The sequence below is a fragment of the Mustela erminea genome, chromosome 16 (assembly GCF_009829155.1).
Source record: "Mustela erminea isolate mMusErm1 chromosome 16, mMusErm1.Pri, whole genome shotgun sequence".
Taxonomy (NCBI): Eukaryota; Metazoa; Chordata; class Mammalia; order Carnivora; family Mustelidae; genus Mustela; species Mustela erminea.
In genome coordinates this window covers 23,358,942-23,372,423 of record NC_045629.1, presented here as the reverse complement: position 1 = coordinate 23,372,423, position 13,482 = coordinate 23,358,942, and the positions used below count along the sequence as shown (strand labels likewise).

Below are 13,482 nucleotides of genomic sequence, written 5' to 3'. Positions count from 1 at the left end.
CATGTCAGAAGATATAGTAGATTTTTTAAGGTATTAAAAGGAAAGAATTAGTGAAATTTTCTTGGCTTCTGTGATACTACTTACCTCTTAAGTCAATTCTTAGCTTCCGTTTCAGGGTCTCATCCCTCACCCCTCTTTTTAACCCATTTTCTCTCCCTGTTCTGTTCATTTTCCCTGGGTGATCTCATTTATGCCTGTGGTTTCAACTACCATTAATATGATGACAATCTCTAATTTTTTAGTCTGAGCTCCAAACAAGAATATCCAATTGCCTGTTGAAAATGTTCATTAAATTAGTCCTCGAGAGGGCCACCTGGGTGACTCAGTTGGTTAAGTGTTTGCCTTCAGCTTAGGTCATGAACCCAGGCCCCTGGGATGGAGTCCCATGTCAGGCTCCTCACTTAGCAGAGAATCTGCTTCTCCCTCTCCCTCTGCCACCCACCCTGTTTGTGCACTCACTCTCTTGCTCTATTAAATAAATAAATAAAATCTTTTAAAAATTTTATTCCTTGAGAACCCAGATTCAAGATGTCAAAAACCAAACTCCTTAACTTTTACCCCAAGTCTATTCTTCCTCCAATATTTCCTATCTCCATGAATTACTATAACAAGTCACCCATGACAGACAACTGATTCCATTCCTTTCAGTGTCCACATCCAGAAGACTTTTAAATCCTATTGATTGCATGCCCATATTATCTCAAGATTCTGCCCCTCCTTCTATCCCCATCAGAGCCACCTTGGTCTAGTCTTCATATAGTGTGGCTGTAGTTCTTCCCCCTTCCTTTAGTCTTTCCATTTGCATATTCATATTTCACACTGCTTCCAGTAATCTTATAAAACCTCTACAAGCACAGTCATTCTGAACCATATACAATTTTCTTTCTGCCTCTTCTAACATATATGTTTTCCCATGTGCTGCTCACTTGCCTTGAAAATGCTTTTCCTCTATCCAAGAGTCTTACTAATTCACACCCATCTTTCAGTTGTTGACCTAGGTATCAACTCCTCCTTCAGGCTTCCCTGGCCTCTGATGTAGATGCTAGCGCCCTGCATGCCCCTACTCTCTCATATATATCTTCACTTCTCTCCTAGCATTTATCTCACTGTGTGGTCACCCATTGGCCTATTTTCTGTCTTCACTAAAATTTTCTAACTTGACTCAAGTCTCTACCTTTAAAAATCTTCCCTTGCTATCCTACCTATCCTATCTACCTATCTACCTATCCTACCGATCAAGATGTAGTTCTGTCACCCCCCTCAAGTTTCCCTGTGCTGTCCCTTAGTTGTCAACCCTTTCCGCATTTTCAACCTAAACAACTGATAATCTGTTGTCTTACAGCTTTGCCTTTGTCAGAATCATGTGCAACATTTAAAAACTAAGATGTGAAGTATGCTAACATGTTTCAGTCACCATTTCCCATCAAAGTCACTATGCTCTACCTGAGACCTATAAGGTTTCTAGTTGGAGTTCCACAGATTGTTTCATCTCTGGCCAATCTCTGTGGACTCAAATGCTTTCTCAAGAAGTCAGCCATGTTGGATCTTTGATCAAAGCATTGTCATCATGCTGTTTTGTATAAAAGTTGAAGCAGTTAAAAACCATTAATAGAATAGGTTGCACTTCCTATTTTACATTGCTTTTCCAAAATCAGATATACCTTTATGGCAGTCTAGGCTGACACCATACCCATTGCCATGACTAAGGATTTTCTATAGAGTAATGTACCCATATATGGAGAATTCCTCCCATTTTCTCCACTTTCCCTTTCTCTTCTTGTCTCCACAGCAGCATACGTACCCTGAAGAAAGGTAGAAAATATTGATGAGCATAGCAAAGTTGGGAGGGGGACATAATCTCATTAGTATCAACTCTTGAACAGTATAGAAATAGTTACTTGTCTGTGACTGATATCTAGATCTACTTTAGGCACCACAGTAATAATTTGTGAATGGTTGTTGCTTTTTCTTATATGTAAACACGACCTCTAACTTAAGTCTGTTTTGATCTTTATCACTTATTTAAAAGATCATATCATATTTATTCTTTGCTTTGTAAGTTTTGCAGACCCTTAGCCAAAAATATAATATTCTGATATAACTTCATCTTATTTGACTATTTGAATTAGCTTAAATGCTAAAAATAGATTTATAAAATAATTTCTGCCAGAGTTAAAAGGAAGCTATTATTTCAGAAAATTGCATAACTAAAAATTGACTTTTAATGGCAATTGTCTTGTAATTTATTTATAATTTTCTCTTAATTTTTTGTAATATTATTAATCTCTGGAGGTCCAGTTGAAGTGAAACCTACATTTTGGTGCAAGTAGATGAGGCCCATTTTTCAAAAGTTTTCTGTGGCACTGAAATGAACATAAACTATTTCTCAAGTACCTTGTATGGAGACTGCTTCAATGAGTACTTAGTCATGCATTTATACAGTAAACTGTTACTGAATATCTTTATGGCATCAGGTTTAATACTAGGTACTGGGGATATGGAAAGATTTCATTCATTGCCTTCAAGGAGTTCATAATAATAACAATTCTAAAATCTGTGTTTTTAAATCCATATAATCTTTCTTTCCTTCACCAATCACACCTAAATGTCCCAATAGTTTATTTTTGCTTTTGTTTCCCTTGCCTCTGGAGATGTATATAGAAGGAATTTGTTATGGCCCATATCAAAGTGGTTACTGCCTGTGTTCTGTTCTAGGATTTTTATGGGTTCATTCAGATCTTTAATCCGTCTTAAATTTCTAATTTGTGTTTAGTGTAAAAAAGTGTTTTGTGTTTGGTCCAGTTTCATTCTTTTGCATGTTTCTGTCCAGGTTTTCCAACACCATTTGTTGAAGAGATTGCCTTTTTCCTATTGTGTACTCTTCCATGCTATGTTGGAGGTTAATTGACCATTTAACCTCCAACATAGGTTGGAGGGTTCATTTCTGGGTTTTCTATTCTGTTGTGTTGAGCTGTGTGTTTACCTTTGTGTTAGTATCATACTATTTTGGTTACTACAGCTTTGTAGTATATCTTGAAATCTAGGATTGTAATACTTTTAGTCTTGTTCATTCTCAAGTTTGCTTTGACTATTTGAGATCTTCTGTGGTTCCAAACAAACTTCAGGATTGCTTGTTCTAGGTGTGTAAAAAATGCTGTTCATATTTTGATAGGGGTTGCATTAAATCTGTAGACTGCTTTGGGTAGTATAGACATTTTAACAATATTTGTTTTTCCAATTCATGAGCATGGAATGTCTTTCCATCTCTTTGTGTCATCTTTAATTTCTATCATCAATATTTTATAGTTTTTAGAGTACAGGTTTCTCACCTCTTTGGTTAGGTTTATTCCTAGGTATCTTACTGCTTTTGGTGAGACTATAAATAGGATTGTTTTCTTAATTCTTTTTGCTTCTTCATTATCTTGTACAAAAATTCTGCAGATTTCTGTACGTTAATTTTGAATCCTGAGCCTTTACTGAATTTGTTTATCGGTTCTAGCAGCTTCTTAGTAGTTTTTGGATATTTTATATAGCGTGTCATGTCTTCTACAAAGAGTGAAAATTTGACTTCTTTCTTAACCATTTGGATGCCTTTTATTTCTTTTTGTTGTGTGATTGCTGAGGTTAGGACTTACAGTAAATACTATGTTAAATAACAGTGGTGGGATTGGACATCCCTGTCTTGTTCCTGATTGTAGAGGAAAAGCCCTCAGTTTTTGACCATTCAGGATGATATTTGCTGTGGGCTCTTCATAGCTGGCCTATATTATGTTGAGGTATATTCCTTCTAAACCTATTTTGTTAAGGGTTTCTATCATGAATGATATTGTATTTGGTTAAATTTTCTCTGCATCTATTGAAATGATCATATGGTTCTTAACACTTTCTTTTAGTAATATGGTATATCACATTGATTGATTTGTAAATATTGAACTGCTTTTTGCAATCCAGGAATAAATCCAGGCTGTTGTGGTGAGTGATTTTTTTTAATGTATTGTTAGATTTGGTTTACTAGTATTTTATTGATAGTTTCTGCATCCATGTTTATCAGGGATATTGGCTTATAGTTCTCATTCTTGGTAGAGTCTTAATCTGGTTTTGGTATCAGGCTAATGTAGGCCTCAGAATAAGTTTGGAAGTTTTCCATCCTTTTCTATTTTTTAGAATAGTTTGAGAAGAATAGTTAGCTTTAAATGTTTGGTAGACTTCATCTGTGAAGCTATGTGTCCTTGGACTTACAGTTTTTGGGAATTTTTTGATTACTGATTCAATTTCTTTGGTGGTTATTGGTCTGTTCAAAATTTCTATTTCTTCCTGTTTCAGTTTTGGTAGTGTACACATGTTTAAGAATTTGTCCATTTCTTCCAGGTTGTCTAAGTCCAACTATGTTGGCATATAGTTTTCATATTTTATATTTTCATATTTATATTTCCACAGTTTATATTTCTGTGGCATTGGTTGTTATTTCTCCTCTCTCATTTGTGACTTCATTTATTTAGGTACTTTCTCTTTTTTTTTTTTGATAAGTCTGATTAGAAGTTTATCAATTTTATTATTTTTTTCAAAGAACCAGCTCCTGGTTTCCTCAATCTGTTCTGTTGTTCTGTTTTTTAGTTTCTATTATCACTTATTTCTGTGCTGATCTTTATTATTTCTTTCCTTCTGCTGGCTTTAGGCTTCATTTGTTATTCTTTTTCTAGCTTTTTTTTTTTTTTTTTTTTGGTTTAAGGTTAGGTTGTTTATTTGAGGTTTTTCTTGCTTCTTGAAGTAACATCTGCAGTGTCTTTTCACAACAGTGCCTTGAATAGTATGTGATTGAATAGCCAGGGAATGAGAATCTTGAGGAACATCTTTAGAATTGTGCCTACCTAAAGCCCAAATTACCTGATTTTTAAACAAAAGTGCTAGTCATCATTATTTATTTCCTAATACAAGTTTGTTTTTCTTGGTATTAAGTAATTTTTAACACATCCCTTTTTTACATAACTTACAGACATACCACACACACACCTCATATATGAGATAATACATATTTAACATATCTTTTTGGTAGAAGAGTTATTAGGGCCATCTCTGTTAATTCATCATATGTTTATTAGATATATACATTGTGCCAGTAACACTAGTTCTGAGTGCTGAGGACACAGTGATGTAAAAGTTGGAAATTTTACATACAAAGGACACATACTTTTGTTTGTCTATCACATATTTATCTAAGACTTATGTGTTAGGGACTCTTCTAGGTTATTGAAATACAATGGTGAAATAAGACACATTGCTGTCATGGAGTGTATATCATATGTGGGAAATCTGAAACTAAACATGAACAAATGAATAGAACATACTTTTTTGGGTGATTATTAATACCATGAGAAAAAGTAAAGCAGAGTAAAAGAAGAGAAAGTGATAAGGTCAGGGAGTGCTGACCTTATAGCTATGTATAGTTATGCAAATCATACATTTGTCAAACTCTTTGAGCTGTGCACCAAAAAGAGCTCATTTTATTGTATGTAAAACTTCTAAAATATTAATAGTTAATCATTTTTAGAATAAACTGGGTTGACATACAGAACTGACAAGAAGATAAGACTTGGTTAGATCAGTAGTAACTTACTAATATTACATAAAGATAATCCATGTTGTTTTCTAATTGTTAACTCAAATCTCTAACTGCCAAATGAAATGCACTCTTTTTGATTAAATGTACAAATGAAAGCTAAATAGGACTCTTAGAAGAAGTAAAAATTAAGAATACCTGACACAGAGAATATATAAGGTAAAAGAAAAAATAGGTAATATCAAAATGAAGTATACAAAAGGAAGCAAGTTTTGAAGACAATTTTGATGGCAAAAGTAATCAAACAAAAAAAATCTTTGCTATAAAAAGTTAACTAAGAAATGCAGTTCTGTTGGAGGCTGAGACTTCAGTTTCAGTTAAGAATATTTAATGCCAAGATTCTGCAATCACTCAAAAAGTCTAAGGTAAATAAACCAACCTACTGTATGTAAATTTTAAAATAAGAAATGTTAAATACTGTATACTTATAAATCTAATATCTTAGAAAACTTTCTAAGTTTTCTTACATTCATCAGAGAAAGGGATATACCCTTTATATAGACATCACTACAGAAAATCATGTCTATTAAAGGGAACACATTTATTCTCCCCATTTCTCTTGAGCCAACATTTCAGAAGGAACCAGAAAGGAGAAACAACCCATCTTCTCTACTTTCCTCAATTCACCATTCAAGGTTAATGGTAGATAATTTATGTAGATAAGAGTTTACTTTTCAACCTATGGCTTGTGTAGCCAATATTCACTGTAGCCATCAAGTAGGTTCAGAAATCACCTCAGGTCAGCAAATGGAGAGAGCAGCATGGCCTTGAGAATACACCCCCCAGTGTCCCTTCTTTTAGTCCCAGAACTGAAAGGTGACTACATGCATGCACAGAAATTAAGGTGATGTGGGATTTTTTTTTTTCATCTCACTTTGTCAGTCCTCATGGAATATTCTATACAGTTTAATAACATGCTCAAGTCTGGGAATTACATAATCAAGTTCTTTCTATTCCAGAATTATACTTAGTCCTGTCAGACAGGTAGGAATACTCTACTGAAGGGTACATGAGCCAATACACCCTTAATACACCATTTTTGCATTGGCTGCCAATGGTGAAGAATGTAGACTAAATAAAATCATAAATAAACCAGGGGAAGGTCTGAGTGACTTTATTTAAAATCTGGGTGGGGTTGAGGGTGGGGAGGAACTGACCCTTCTAACTAAACACAAACCTCAAGCAGTTATCAGAAAAAGGTACACAGTGGCTTTATTGTTCTTATGAAAGAATGTTCAACTTGGACCATTATACAAAGAAATGTAAATCAAAACAAGATAGCTTTTTCACTTATCAAACTGCAAAAATTTTTAGGTTTCTAGTTGAGCATGACTGTGCAGAAATGGGCATTCTCCAGCTGTTTGTCAAGGTGAAGGTATTCCCTAACTAGCAATTTACCTTACAGATATACTCCCCAAAATATTCCAAAACACATGGATAAAAGGTTGTCTCATTTTTGTTAATAACAAAAAATATATATAAACAACTTCTTAAATAAACTATGACACATTTATAAAAAATAAACTATGACACATTTATAAACTGGAGTATTCTGTCACTTTAAAATAAATAAGCAAACTGGTATGTGTTGATATAGAAGCATCTGCAAGATGTACATTTTTAGAAATCAAAGATGACAACTCCAGCCAAAATGGAGTAACCCTACTACAGCTCTCTCTCCCACTAGTGTAACTAAAAACTCTATACGAATTAAAAAGCAACTACAAGGGAACTGTGAAAAATTATACAAGGGAACCAAGGCTTAAAGAATGATCTATAATAGGAGTAAGTTTTGCCATCTTATTTCCTCCTTTATCATCCAGCTTTGACCCAAGAGTGACCCCCAATGCAAAACTGAGGTTGGATACAGGCAGCAAAACCTCTGAGAAAACCTATCTTTCTGGGGAGAAGACTGAGAAAAGGGATCACAGTGAGTTGAAGAGTATGAGAGACGCCCATTTATTCTTACTTGTTGTTCTCTTGTTTTATGTCATTAAACTCTGTGGAGGAGAGAAGAAAGAGATTGATGCAGAAAAAAAAATTTGAAGAAATTTGTTGAAAGCCATAAATTTAGAGATTCATGAAACTCAGCAGACCCTAAACAGCATAAACTCAAAGAAAAGCTTGCACAAATAGCAACCAAGTAACTGTATGACAAAGATAAATTTTAAAATCTTGAAAGCAGCCACAGAAAAATGACATATTACATATGGGAGAACAAAATTTTGACTGCAGAATTCTCCTTAAAAGACAAAGAAGTAAGACATCCTTAAAGCAGGACATCTTTAAAGCATAGAAAGAAAAGAACTGTTGAGTTCTACATCCAGCAAAAATACCCTTCACGAATGATGACAAAATAAGTACATTCTCAGCTAAAGAAAAAATAAGATAATCTAAAACAATAACAACTTTAAAAGGATAGAAATCTTACAAAGTATGTTCTTGAACTATAATTAACTAGATATTAAACTGTATAATCTAAAGAGAAATAGGAATTCCTGGGTGGTTCAGTCCGTTAAGCATCTGCCTGAATTCAGCTCAGGTTGTGATCACAGGGTTCTAACATTAAAGTCCTGCACTGAAGTCCTTACTTAGTGGGGAGCCTGCTTATTCCTCTGCCTGGGGCTCCCCCTGATTGTTCCCCACCCCTCCAACAAATAAGTAAATAGGATTTTAATTTTAAAAAACAGAAAATCCTCAATTTGTGAAATGTAGACAACACACTTCTAAATAAACGATGGGTGAAAGAGGAAGTCTCAGGGGAAATTAGAAAATATTTTGACTGAATGAAAATGAAAAGATAAAATATCAAAACTTACAGCATGCAGCTAAAAGTTCTTAAAGGGATATTTATAACATTAAATCTTATGTTAGAAAAAAAAGGTCTCAGGGCACCTGGGTGGTCTAGTTGGTTAAGCATCTGCCTTCTGTTCAGGTCATGATCCTGGGGTCCTAGGATTGAACCTGCTCCCAGCTGAGCGGGGACCCGCTTCTCGCTCTCCCTCTGCCTGCCGCTCTGCCTGCTTGTGATCTCTCTCTTCCAAATAAAGTCTTTGAAAAGAAAGAAACAAAAAGGTCTCGATAATGAAAGTGGAAAAGGAAGAAAAAAGTAAACCCAAACCAAATAGAGACTAGGAAAAGCCAAATCTGAGAACAAAAATCAACAAAATTTTAATAAGAAATTTGATGAAACTAAAACATGGTTCTTTGAAAAGATCAATAATATTTGTAAACCTCTAGGCAGACTGACCAAGAAAAAAGAGACGATATAAATGACCAGTAGCAGGCATAAGAGATCTTACAGACATTAAAAGGATAATAAGGAAATACAACAAACAATTCTATGCTCGTGATTTCAAGAGCTTAAATCAAATGGGCCAGGACTTTAATGAACAGAAATCACTGAAAAAGAAATAAATAACCTGAATATTCTTATATTATTAAATAAATTGAAAACCTTCCCACAAAGAAAACTCCTGGCCCAGATGGTTTCACTGGAGATTTCTACCTAACATATTTATCAAACATTTTTAGGAAAAAATATCAATTTTATGTTATCTCTTCCAGAAAATGAATTGAGAAAACACTTCCCAACTTATTTTAAGAGCTGGCATCACAATGATACCAAAACTAGAAATAAGACATTATAAGAAACTACAGACCAATATCCATGTGACTACAAATGCCTAAATCATCAACAAAATTCTAACAAATTATATTCAGTAACATATAAAAATATAATACATTATAAACAAACTGGGATTTATTCAAGGAATAGAAAGCTGGTTCAATATTTAAAATCAATCAATGTAATTCATTATTAAGAATTTTTTTAAACATAGATAATCTCAGTGAAAAAAGGAAGACTTTTACAGGAGTCAAATCCACTCATGATAAAAATTCTCTGCAAAGTGGGAACAGAAGAGAATGTCCTCTACCTGATAAAGGACATCTACAAAAAATCTGTAGCTAACATAATACTTACCCAAGTTTTAATCCAAATTATCCAAGTCTTAATTATCTAGTCTGTAAAATGAGGATATAAATATTTGCCTTTTGGATTTATTATGAAAGTTAAAGTTATTAGCATAGTGCATTAAGAATGGTGAAAATAGGGATGCCTGGGTGGCTCAGTCGGTTAAGCTGCTGCTTTCGGCTCAGGTCCTGATCCCAGGGTCCTGGGATCGAGTCCCGCATGAGGTTCCTTGCTTGGCAGGGAGCCTGTTTCTCTCTCTGCCTCTGCCTGACACTCTGCCTGCTTGTGTGCTCTCTCTCTCTCTCTCTCTGAAAATTAAATAAATAAATAAAATCTTTTTTAAAATGGTGAAAATAGTCTTTTCCAGCTGGAACCACAGAGGATGCAGAAGAGAAGAAAAAGAAGATTTCTATGGTGCCAGAAATCCTTAAGAAAAAAGCAAAGGAATTTCTCAGAGTTGAAGATCAAATGTCTGAGAAAATAGTTTGCGCAAAAAATGCTTCGAAAAGCAAGGAGAGGGGCACCTGGGTGGCTCCATTGTTAAGTGTCTGCCTTCGGCTCAGGTCATGGTCCTGGGGTCCCGGGATATAGCCCCACATTGGGCTTCCAGCTCATCAAGAAGCCTGTTTCACCTTCACACTCCCTGTGCTTGTGTTCTCTCTCTCGCTGTCTCTCTCTCTGTCAAATAAATAAACAAAATCTTAAAAAAAAAAAGAAAAGAAAAAGAAAAAGAAAGAGAGAGAGAGACAGAGAGAGAGAAAAGGAGAAAAAAAGAAAAGAAAAGCAAGGAGAAAACCTATTTATCAAAAAGCTAAGCATTACCACAAAGAATATAGGCAGATCTAGAGAACTGAGATTCAAAGGGTCAGGATGGCAAGAAAAGTTGGCAACTCCTATGTACCTACAGAACTCATATTGGTGCTTGTCATCAGGATCAGAGGTAGCAGTGGTGTGAGCCCAAAGGTTCCAGAGGTGTTGCAGCTTCTTCAATGGCACCTTTGTTAAGCTCAACAAAGCTTCGGTTAACATGCTCGGAACTGTGGAACCATATATAGCATGGGGGGACCCATGCCTGAAGTGGTAAATGAATTGATCTAAGAGTGTGGTGAAGGCAAAAATCAACAAGTGAATTGCCCTGACAGGTGACACAGTGATTGCTCAATATCTTGGTAAGTATGGCATCATCTGCATGGAGGATCTGATTCAGCAGATCTGTACTGTTGGAAAATATTTCAAAGAAGCAAACAACTTTTTATTGACCTTCAAGTTATCTTCTCCTCAAAAGGGAATGAAGGAAAAAGACCACCCCTTTTACAGAAGGTAGACATGCTGGTAACAGGGAAGACCAGATCAATAGGCATATTAGAGGGATGAACTAAAGTATCTACCATGATTATTTTTATAATATGGTCATTTAATAAATGACTACTTTCATACTGAAAAAATGGTGAAAATAATAATTATTACATATGTAATAATAATAAAATTTATATTCATCATATATCAATTCTGCATTATTGGTTGGAATGCTGCGTAGTCCAGAACTCAGAATATCTGCAGTATTACCACACACTACACACACACACACAGAGCACACATTGTAAAAAGCACAAGATAATTTTTAAAAAGTCAAACAAATAGGAAATAAAACTGGAAAATGGAAATAATATCCTATGACTGATCATTCTTTATGATAATGAGAACTAGCAGTCACTTCCTAAAATCAACTCCATTGAAAAACAAAATGGAAAACATCACAATGAATTTGAGACAAATTCTGCTGACAAAGTTGTCCCTGTAAGACAATCCAATGCAAGACATAGCTTCAGACTCATGAAATCTAAGTTTCCTAGTGAAGTTGTTACTCATGGCTTTTCTTAAATCACAGTTCTCATTCCTGAAAGTTCCAAGCAGTCTTCTGGAATTTGTGTTGCTTAAAGAATTTCTTTGTTTTAGGGAGTTTTTATAGTAAGGTTGTCCAGATTACTTCAAAGCATTTTTCATGCTAGAGAGATTAAACTAAAACCCAAATCTACGTGAGAATCAAAAAAAAGGGTACTTACCCACCCACCCGCTTGCTAAGAATAAATATTCTGATAAACAATAGTAAACTTTCTGAGGCTCCTACTTCCAAGCCCTAGTATACTCCCCAGTAATTCTAAAAGTTCAGGTAGTATGAATGCTTTCAGATAATTTAGCTTTATTTCAGAGTATGGAATTCATACCACTCTAAGAGTATTACTTTTATATTGTGTTGTAACTATTCCTGTGTTATATATTTTGAGGTGTTTTTGTGCTTCCTATGCTCTATTTAAGTCCTCCTGAGTTTTTCTTCCTGTATGTTAATGGTTTATTGATATACTAGGAATCTAGCTTAGTTTCTACTACCCCCAATAAGCATTTTATAGTTAATATTAAATAATGGGTTTTTTTAATCCTGAGGGTCTCACATTATAACAAGGGCTAGTTTAAATAAAGAGTTTTAATCTTTCAGACTGCAGAAACTCATGCAAAAATAAAATAGTAGTGGGTGGTCACCAATATAATGAAACTTCATTGAATAATTCCTTATATATATTATTTAATGGAGTATACCAATCTTGCATCCTCATGGGAAGTTAAATTTAAAAGTTTCATACTGCTCTGATTCTTATGATGTATAGATTCCTTTATGAGTCTACTGGCAGATGTTACTATTTTAAACACTCAGAAATCTTTAGATTAAGTATAACCACCCAGTTGGACCCGAAATTTAATTTCCAAATGAAAAATGATTTCTAATGTAGTTTATACAACTTCATGATGCTTTTTCTTTGAGGATACATAGTATTAAATGTTCTTTATAAAGAGGATGCAAAATATATATCCTGCTCTATATAAGTTGATTTTATATCAATATCAAGGGATTTTGATGACATAATACATGTCTTTCACTAAGGCAGTCCATATGGCCAAATAGCACAGACCAATTTTTCTTCTATAAATGGAAACATTCTCTACTTAAGGATTTCACAGTCCTGAAAATCCCTGGTTGTAAACCATGGTCTCATAAAGAGACTAATGAGCAAACCCAAATGTGTAAGATAGCGAAATATTAATGCACTGGGGTGAGAGAGAGGCAGCTGACCGTGGAATCCTCTGCTGTGATGTAAGGCAGAGAACAGATAGGCTCTTTCTAGATACTACATATTGCTAAAAATAAGATAATGGACATGGTCTTACTGCCTTCTCCTTCTAGTAATAGAAGTCTGATATTCCTCATCCTCATGTAGTTTGGATGAGACTGACACTAACCAGCTCCATGGATGGGCATGTGACCCAAGACAGATAAACCAGAGCCACTGAAACTCAATCCTTACACTTTGATTGGAACTACCGGGAAAAAAAAAAAATCTCTTACACTTGAATTGTTGGCACAATAGGACCTCAACCTAGAACTACTGATAGCTATTTTATCACCATGAGGGAGGCGCCTGCTCAAAAACTGGGGCCAATACACAGAAGCAGAGCCAAGAAAGAAAGATAACCTTACTGACATCATTTGAGTCCTTGGATCAGACCATGTGAGTGAAGGTCTTGACTTTTCAGATATGGAGCCAATCCTTTCTTTTTCTTTTTTCTTAAGCCAGTTCTTAAATAAAAGAAAGTTCTTTCTAAAGTATTAATCTAAGATACACTCATGGTTTACCCTTTTAAATATTTGAGGAGAGTCAATACTACAGTCACATAGCTCATGTTTCAATATTAAAAGATTCTTGCATTTGCAATGGGGAGAGTCTCTAGCAAGCACCATGCTTTTGTGTTAGTATCTTATTGATTATTTCTTAATTTGTGTATATTTCTCATTATAGATACTTCAGAGTACTCAAGGTTCTCCCCCATTCATAGG

The 13,482-nt window shown here is 34.7% G+C and overlaps 1 pseudogene; it reads left to right on the top strand.

Annotated features, from left to right (window-relative positions):
- The window catches only part of LOC116575525, a 105,397-nt pseudogene extending 94,425 nt beyond the window's left edge, over positions 1-10,972 (top strand).
- Positions 10,973-13,482: the final 2,510 nt, after the last annotated feature.